This window comes from Cryptomeria japonica, chromosome 3 (assembly GCF_030272615.1).
Source record: "Cryptomeria japonica chromosome 3, Sugi_1.0, whole genome shotgun sequence".
In the NCBI taxonomy this organism is placed as follows: domain Eukaryota; kingdom Viridiplantae; phylum Streptophyta; class Pinopsida; order Cupressales; family Cupressaceae; genus Cryptomeria; species Cryptomeria japonica.
The window spans coordinates 229,657,499-229,666,124 of NC_081407.1; positions in this window are offsets into that span (position 1 = coordinate 229,657,499).

An 8,626-nucleotide genomic window follows, 5' to 3' on the forward strand; every position below is an offset into this window, starting at 1 on the left:
GGGTTTGGATGTGTGTGAAGATCTTTAATATTTATTTTATCTTGATGATTTCAATGGATGATAACAGATTAAGGGTGATGTATTTAATAGGAAATAAGACTTAGTTGTTTTAGGCCACAAGAAAAAGGCCATCTTGAGTCTTTTTGCTATAGAGCTACCATCGTGGGTATCAACCACAGAGAAACTGTCTGGGATATTGACCCTAGAAAGGGTTGCGTACCCACCATACAGTTAACATTAAACCATAATTTAGAAAATAGAACTACATACTTTACACCTTGATCCCGTGTCGAAATGAGTATGTAGGCAGTCTAGGGACGGAGTTGTCCCTTGTACTCAAGCATTCAAGGATGGGGATTAGGATTTGGTTATGGGTGAGTAGTTTGTTCTTGAAGCTCCTTAGTCTTTTAATCAAATGGTACAATTAATAATTGAAAGGTTAAAATTAATTCAATGCATACTCAGAAGGAATCCCGTATGGATTTGCTTGACTTCTCGAGGCTTTAGGCTAGATTCTGAGGTGGAACTCAAGCTTGTTTATGTAATTATTTTTATACTGCTAAGGATGGTGACCTTGGTGCACTCCTAGTAGGGGAGTGTAGTCTTTAGAGAGTGGCTCAGGACCCGGATGGTCCTGATGAGCCTCAAGTTTATGGCCAAAGCATATCCTATTCTTATGAATAGATGCCTACCCCGTTTGGGTAGATGCCTATCTTGGATTGGATAGATGAAACCTCCTGTCTCATATGGATAGATGCCTAACCCATATGGTTAGATGCCTAACTCATATGGTTAGATGCCTAGTCCCGTATGGATAGATGCCTAACCTGTATGGTTAGATGCCTAAACTGTATGGTTATATGCCCATCCCAGTTGGATGGATGCCTATCTCATTTGGATAGATGTACCTGAGTATGTGATTGAATCAAACATAATTAAGAATAGGTAACAATAAGTAATCATCTAAAAAAAAAAAATCAGTTGAGTTTTTGGATTAATTTAAGTGGGTTATTACACAAATGTTTAGATTTGTGAGTTTTGTGGTTTATTTACAAATATGTGCATTTTCCATTGATGTCAAAGGGGGAGAGATTCATGTGAAAAATTGTTATGTTATTTGCTAATTCAAAGGGAGAGCTATTTCTTTCTTTGAGATGTGGGGGAGAGAGAACCTTTCTTTGTCATTGATTGTTTTTTGTTGGTTGAAAATTTTGTACACTTCGGGAAATATACAAAATTATGGTTTCAACCACAGCACACGAGTAAAAACTCTCCTAATTAAGGGAAGGCTCCCCCTATCTAACTACAACTTTGAAAATAAAATAGGATGGGACAACAATCTTTCTTCTTTTTTCAAGAAAGACAATATCCTTTTCTCTTCACAAAAAAGGATATCAATTGAATATGAACAATAGTAACTACTTTCAAGTGAAATGAGAGAAAGGAGATGAAGTTTCCTGAAAGCTCAAAGACTCCCGTCACTTCCTTCAGGATGGGAGAGCAATATCAAGTTCAAAGACTTGACTATTGGAAGTCCTATCTACCCTTTGCTATACTAAATTTTACAACGAATAAAAGACATCAGCTCAAAGACTGGAATAATCTATTCTTTCAACACAAAGACAAGAACTAATGCAAGGTCAAAGACTTGTTGCTATTTCTTATCAAACAATAATTTTTCCTCAAGAATATATGCAAGCTCAAAGACTTGCTACTCCTTCTAGAGATTTTCCTATTTTAATTAATCTTCTCTACTTGCAGCTCAAAGACTTCAAATCAGATTGGACTAAGCTCCTTTAGAAACACTTTGCATAGAAGAAATAAAAAGATTCAAACTCAAACATGTAGCTCAAAGACTCAAAACTTGAGTAATCCTTCTTTATTATTCTTCAAAACCTTCAATTCACATACATAAGCTCAAAGACTTCTTGTTGTAAATTTGGCAGAGTTTTTGCTTGCTTTCCAAAAGATATCTATTACAATAGACCCCTCAAGTATTTATAGAAGAGGAGCCTTGAGAAAAAGGTAGGAGGATCCTAACTAACTTGAGAGATTATCTCAACCATCAAGACTCATTCAATAACTAACTGAGACTTCATTAACTAACTAAGAGTTATTCCAACTAACTAAGACTTATTCCAACTACAGTCCTAATCGGACACAACTTGTAGTTGCCTTACATGTAATTACAAAAGTGCAAGTAATGTGTAACTTGCTTTTTACAAAAAATACTTTTACATGTAACTTGTCAAAACAAAATTACAACTAAATATTACAAAAGAGGAAAATTCAACTAAGTGTTGAAAAACACTTAAGTTGCATTTTGTGAAGAGACAAATCCTTGAAATTTCTGGATGCTTGTTTGTAGTTCCTCAGGATTCGGTTCATGGGTGTTCTTGGCAACAACCATGGCTTTCACAATAGTGTCGTGATAGTGAAGGAGCGTAGAATTGTTTTTATCTAGGATAGACTAGATTTCATGTAGAAAGGTTGGGTGTTTCATCAATGTCTGAATTGAAGTAGTCGTGAATTGTTCGCTCTTCCATTCATTATGAATCCTCATTTGTAAATCAACAAGAACTTCTTCTTCTGGAATCAGCTCTCCATCCTAACTTACTATGTTACAAGAGGCCCTTCCACAATGTGAGATAATATCTCAGAAAACTTCACCTCGGAATCTATTTGCATCACCGATCTCTTCAATGAGGGATTTAAGAACAAGGGTCTTGTTTTCCAGGAGTTCTTCAAATTCCAATTACATGACCCTGGAAGAGATGATGGTGTGCTCCTATAGAACACTCAGATGTTGTTGGGGCATGGTATGCCAGATTGTCAAACTTTCTTCAACACTTTCCAAATTCTTTTTGAAAGTATTAGAAGTCTGATCCAATTTCTCTTAAATGGTCTCCAACTTAGGCATTATTTGAAAAATGTCTTTCATTACCTGTGCACATAGATCATGAAGTTGATCAACCCAGGAATCCAGTGCTTGTACCTTCTGAGCAGCCCTTTCCACTCCACGAATTGATTCTTGGGAACCAGAAGAACCTATGGAGTTACACCCTTCAGCAACAAGTTTTGTAATTTTATGAATGGCTGCCATAAGCTGTCGGTTTTCCTCTTCTAGCTTGTCTTTCTTTGCTAGAAGATCATCACTCCTTTGCATCAATGAAGCAATAGAAAACTGAACATCATGTTTAATGACCTCATGCGTTTGTTTTCCCAACTCTATCCTTGTAACCTTATAATCAGCAGCTGACATTTCTTCAAGTAGCTTATCTGCAATAGGTTCCACAATTTCAGCCACCTTCATCTTGTTATTGTCAACAATTACTCTGGAGATAGTCTTGGCTTTCTTAGCAACTTTGGATCTGGACTGTTTGAGTTGCTGGTAATCAAAGGCATCGGGTGAGATTTCATGCTTCTTCCTTTTTGGGGTAAAATAACTAAGCCATGGAGGCAAAGTCGTCAACTCCCCTCCAGTAGCAATCGTAGGCAAAGGAGAAGCAATTTCTGTTTGAATCATCATGTCATCCTAGGAGGAATATCTGTTTGGACAATGACCATGGTTTTCTCAGTTACCAATGGGCATGAAGATTTCCTCATGAATTCTTCAAAACCAGAAGTGGAAGTATCAATTTCTGATAACTAGATGCAAGTAGGAATATTCTTAGGAACTTTCAACACACTCTCTTGCTGATGATCAGGAGATGGCTTGTATGCTGAAATGAGAATTACATTATGAGGAGATTCATCCACAAGTAAATCAGGAGGAGAAAGAGGCATCTCAATGGAAACTGGTGGAATGATCTCATGAGGCAAGTCTAAAACTGGAGATTTGAGAGCATCATCAGATTGCTGCCCCTCTTCTGGATTATCTAGATCAATTACCTGAACATGGAATCATGATTTTTCCTTCCCATGAATTGTCATCTGCTCAGGAGGAAGCACTATTGCACGACTGACTCGTAACTTGATCCTTGTGCCCGAAGATGATGCACCCTCCTTGTTGTCAACCTGAATCTCAGACTTATGTCCAAGAGGCCCCGTAGAATCATCTTCTTTACCAACCTTGATTTTTATAAGTCTAACAACATTACTTTTCAGCCATGCGTTGGTGTTGGCCAAGATAGGCTGAAATCTGTCAAGGATGGATATGCACTCTTTGTGCGACTATTGGATCAAAGGAAGTGGAGCTTCCTCAACCCACCGTGAAATGTATTCAGGATCAAGTATATGCCCATCATCAATCATCCCTTGTGGGATATCCACCAAGTTCAAATCAACAATTTGCTCAACAGTGAGCTTGCAGTGATCCATCTTTAGAACTTTGGCTTCCGTGCAAAGATCTACCCAGATGTCTTCAATGTGATGTACATGCACAAAGGATTTCTTGATCTTCTCTTTCATACCCCTATAATCAAAATTAGCTCTAGGTTTAAACCTTTTGAGCTTGATTTCCTGCAATTCAGTCTCCATGGCTTTAGCCTTCATAGATGTGACAAGGGAATACCGACTAATTTTCAATGGGCTTGTGGTAGAGATCCCCATTCCAACCTTGTGTCTAGCAGACTGAAAAGTATGGACAGCCATGATCTGTCTTCCCAACTCAATAAGAATGATCTTATCAGTTGGGTATCTGGGAAGCATATACGGTTGACCACCATAACATCCGATCCTCATATAGGTGAAAGTGGGAAACTGCAGAAACAAACATCCATACTCGCACACCCTTGCCCATGCCTCATCTGATACTCTCTTGTTCCTAAGATTTTTGTCAAAATGACACATGAAATATCTGAAGAATGCATCTTGGACTCTTCAGAAATGTAGTCTGCTGGATCTCAATGGCAATTGGTCATAATACTCCCAAACTGGTATAAGTGAGCGATCACCCTTGGTAGAAAGACCTGGAAAGTGTCTAAGTGATGCTGCCAAGTATACCAAATATGAATTCATGAAAAAGGTCATGGTGGTAGGAACTGCTGTAAGTTGTTCACACAAGGCATCGCTGATGACTTCTCCCCATAAAATGTGATGAGACTGCCTTATGAACATGATGAACTGGTACATCCATGGCTCAAAGACATTGGAATGCTCAAGGTCCATCATCCTACTGAGAAGGTTTATGGTGTCTCCAATCTCCCATTTGAAATTGCAATGGTACAACTTTTCCCACCTTGAGAAGGAGGCTCGTGGCTCTTGGATCCACCTATTGATGTGTCGCTTGCAATCTTTTTCCCTCTTCACATAATACTCCGCTGCACTTTCTTTGGAGATTTCCATATAAACAGGTGTAGGAGGTATTCTGAAGAGCTTCTTGATCATATCTGCATCAAGATGGATTATAGCTTCACCATCATCATTTTTAATGACTCTTGACTCTTTGTCAAAATGATGGGTGCAGGCAAGAATGAACTCAGGTTCTAGGGCAGCCACCAGGAAAGAAGATGCATGATGGATATGGATGTCCAACAGCCGCTGCAAGTTATTATCTTGTGGATCTTCTACCCTCTTGATGAATTCTGACATATCAACGTGCCCTATCTCTGTGTCTCTGATGCGATCCAAAGGAGAAGAAACCTGGGAAGGTGCAACCTCGTTCTGATATTTGTCATATCTGTATTTCATCTTCTTTGGAGCTGGAGATGTCGACAAATCTGACATTGATTGTGAACGTAGAATACTGTGATGAAGACTTAAAAGAGTTAAGGCAACATCATAGTTAGCTGGAAATATCATTCTTCCTTCTCCAAACGGGAAAAACTTCGATTCTTGAACTTTACGATTTTGTGAGAGGAAGAGGGGAAATATGTAGAAATGGGAAAATCTTGACTTTGACCAATTTCGGATCTTGGGGAAATTTTTGCAAGTATACAAGTTGGAAAGAACATACATGCAATCAGGATTTTAAAACCCGAATGCAAGTACACTTGTAAAATTGCAAATGGAGAAATGGATGGAAAATGAGATTTTGACTTGCGGAAAATGACGGAAATGAAAAGTACGGATATGGGAAATATGAATGAATAGAAATGGGAAAATCTGGGAATGTCATTTTCATGAAAATGGGAAGAACTCTTCAACATGCAATCCGGTTTTTAAAACCCGAATTTGAAATGGAGGGGTATTTCACACTTTTCAACTTGGAATTTTAACCAAAAATGGTTAAATTCCTTAACCGTAGGGGAAGAACGAGAATTTCTAGCAAACTTGTAATCAGGATTAAAAATCCTGAATACAAGTAAAGAGGGAATTATGGGAAGAACAATGCAATTCAAAAATTGCATACCAAGGGGAAGATTTCTCTCACAAAAACCGATTTTGGGGGAAAAACAACACATTTGCAAAAATGCAACTAAGAAAGAAAACTAAGAAAACAAGAAAATAATAAAAAGAAGGAAAGAAAGGAAAGAGAACATACCTTTCTTGAAACTGAAAATGCTTCTCCAAAAATGCAACAATCTTTGGAATGGAGAAGACACACCAATAAATAGAGACAAACCGAGATGCCAAACCCTTGCCAAACCCTTGGCACGTTTTTAGAAAAAATGTCTTATATGAAAAAACGTGGCAGCAAATGAGTGTTATATGGCATGGAAAAAGGTTGAATCCTCCTTAAGCCTCATTGCCTTGGCATGAAAGGCAAAAATGAACTAGGAGACTGCATTTTTGTGGAGATTTGGTCCCTCAAAAAGTGGCATTAATAAAAAAAGTGGTTGCTGATTTGAAGTGAAAACCAGTAAATGTAACCTCCAAATGGCATGAAAGGTGTCCAAGAATGCATGAAAATAGGGTAGAAACCAAAACGCCTCTCCTTCCTAGAAGATCTCCACAAAAATTTGCTTTGAATTCTTCAAAATCCATTTTTTCTTGCAATTCGGGTTTTTGAAAGACAAGTGCAAGTTCAAATTTACACTTGCATGTGAAAATCGGGTTTTTGGGAGACAAATACAAGTTTTATTTTTCACTTTTTCACTTACTAAGCCAAAATCAGGTTTTTTGAGCCAAATAACAAGTTTTATTTTTGACTTTTTCACTTACAAAGCAAATTTGGGTTTTTTGAACCAAATAGCAAGTTTTAAAAATGTCAAAAATGCACTTTATGCATAAAATCGGGTTTTTTGGAGAGAAATGCAAGTTTTAATTACTTGTAAAGGGAAATAAAATCCCTACAACAAGTTAGAAATGCTTGCACATATGTAATGGGGATTTAAAATCCCTATTACATGTAAAAACCATTAAAGTAGGGGTTTTTAGACCAAACTACAAGTTTACTTGTAATTGAGCCAAAAACTCCCTATTTTAACTAAACAAGACCAAAAACATTAAAAATAATAAAAACAATAAAAGGGAAATTTAAAAAAAATTACAAGTATTCATCCTTGAATAAAAGTGCACATGTAATAAGCCAAAAATTCCCCTACAAAGACCAAAACAATGAATATCATTAAAGCTTGCAGTTTGAAGAAAATTCTCCACATGCAGTCGAGATTTTAAAACCTGAAATTGAAGGAAAGACATAGCAAACAAACCCATAATTTGATGAAATTTGAAACGTAGTTCGAGGATGGACTGAGGATTAAGCTAGTCCAAGGATTAGTCAAAATTCTACCTCGGGAAGTGTTTCATAGAGTAAAATTTTTCATTTTTTCACAAAAATTTCATGTAGTGGTCCTTCATTTTTGGAAACAAAAATGAGGACAACATTTTTCACATCATATGTTTCCATTAATGCCAAAGGGGGATATTGTTGGATGTATGTGGAGATTGTTGGATATTGTTGGATGAGTGCTACAAATATGTGATTTTGATATATTTGAGGATGTTTGAGAGATGTGTTGTCATTAATGTCAACATGTTTTCTCTGTTTTGTGCAGTGATGCAGTGGTGTTCAGTTAGTCAGTTTGTTTTGTATATTGATGATCAATGTTTACAGATTAAAGGGTTTGTAGATTGATATCTCTAGTTGATTTAGTGCAAGATTCAAAGGTCTGCATGAAGATTTGAGTGAGTTATGAGTATATGTGTTGTGGCCAATTTTTCTGTTGTTCGGTGATGCCAGTGTTCAGTATTTTGATCTGCATTGCTTTGGATTGTAATATCTTGATCTGTAGATTTGGAATTATGTTTAGGATGTTGATGTGTGTCCTCAATTCAAGTGGTTCATGACTTGTGGAGGTTGACAGTCAATTTTCTTAGTGTTCTTGAGGTCCGATATGTAAATAACGTTGATTCTAGTAACTTGCGTTGGTGCAAATGTTGTTGTGGTAATTCTTGATGCTTGTGGATATCTCTAGATTGTGTGTCATTCATGTTGGTGGTTTTCATTGATTGGTGAGCACGTAATTGATGATTTCTTTGGTCCAGTGGTATTCTTCATGTTCTTGGCTGACATGATGATTGTAGCGTGTTGTGGATTTTCGAGGCATAATTGTTAGAGGTGTTTCATGTTCAAGGTGGTTATTTAGGTCCATTCTATGTCTTAGCCAACATTTTTTTGGTCCACATATGATGTGATCCGAATTTGTTTGTAAGGTAGTGAGCTTTCCTAGGGTTGTAGCCCTTCGTGTTATTTATTTTGAGCAGTGAGCTCTAGGAAGTGTGCATGAATGCATGTGCATTC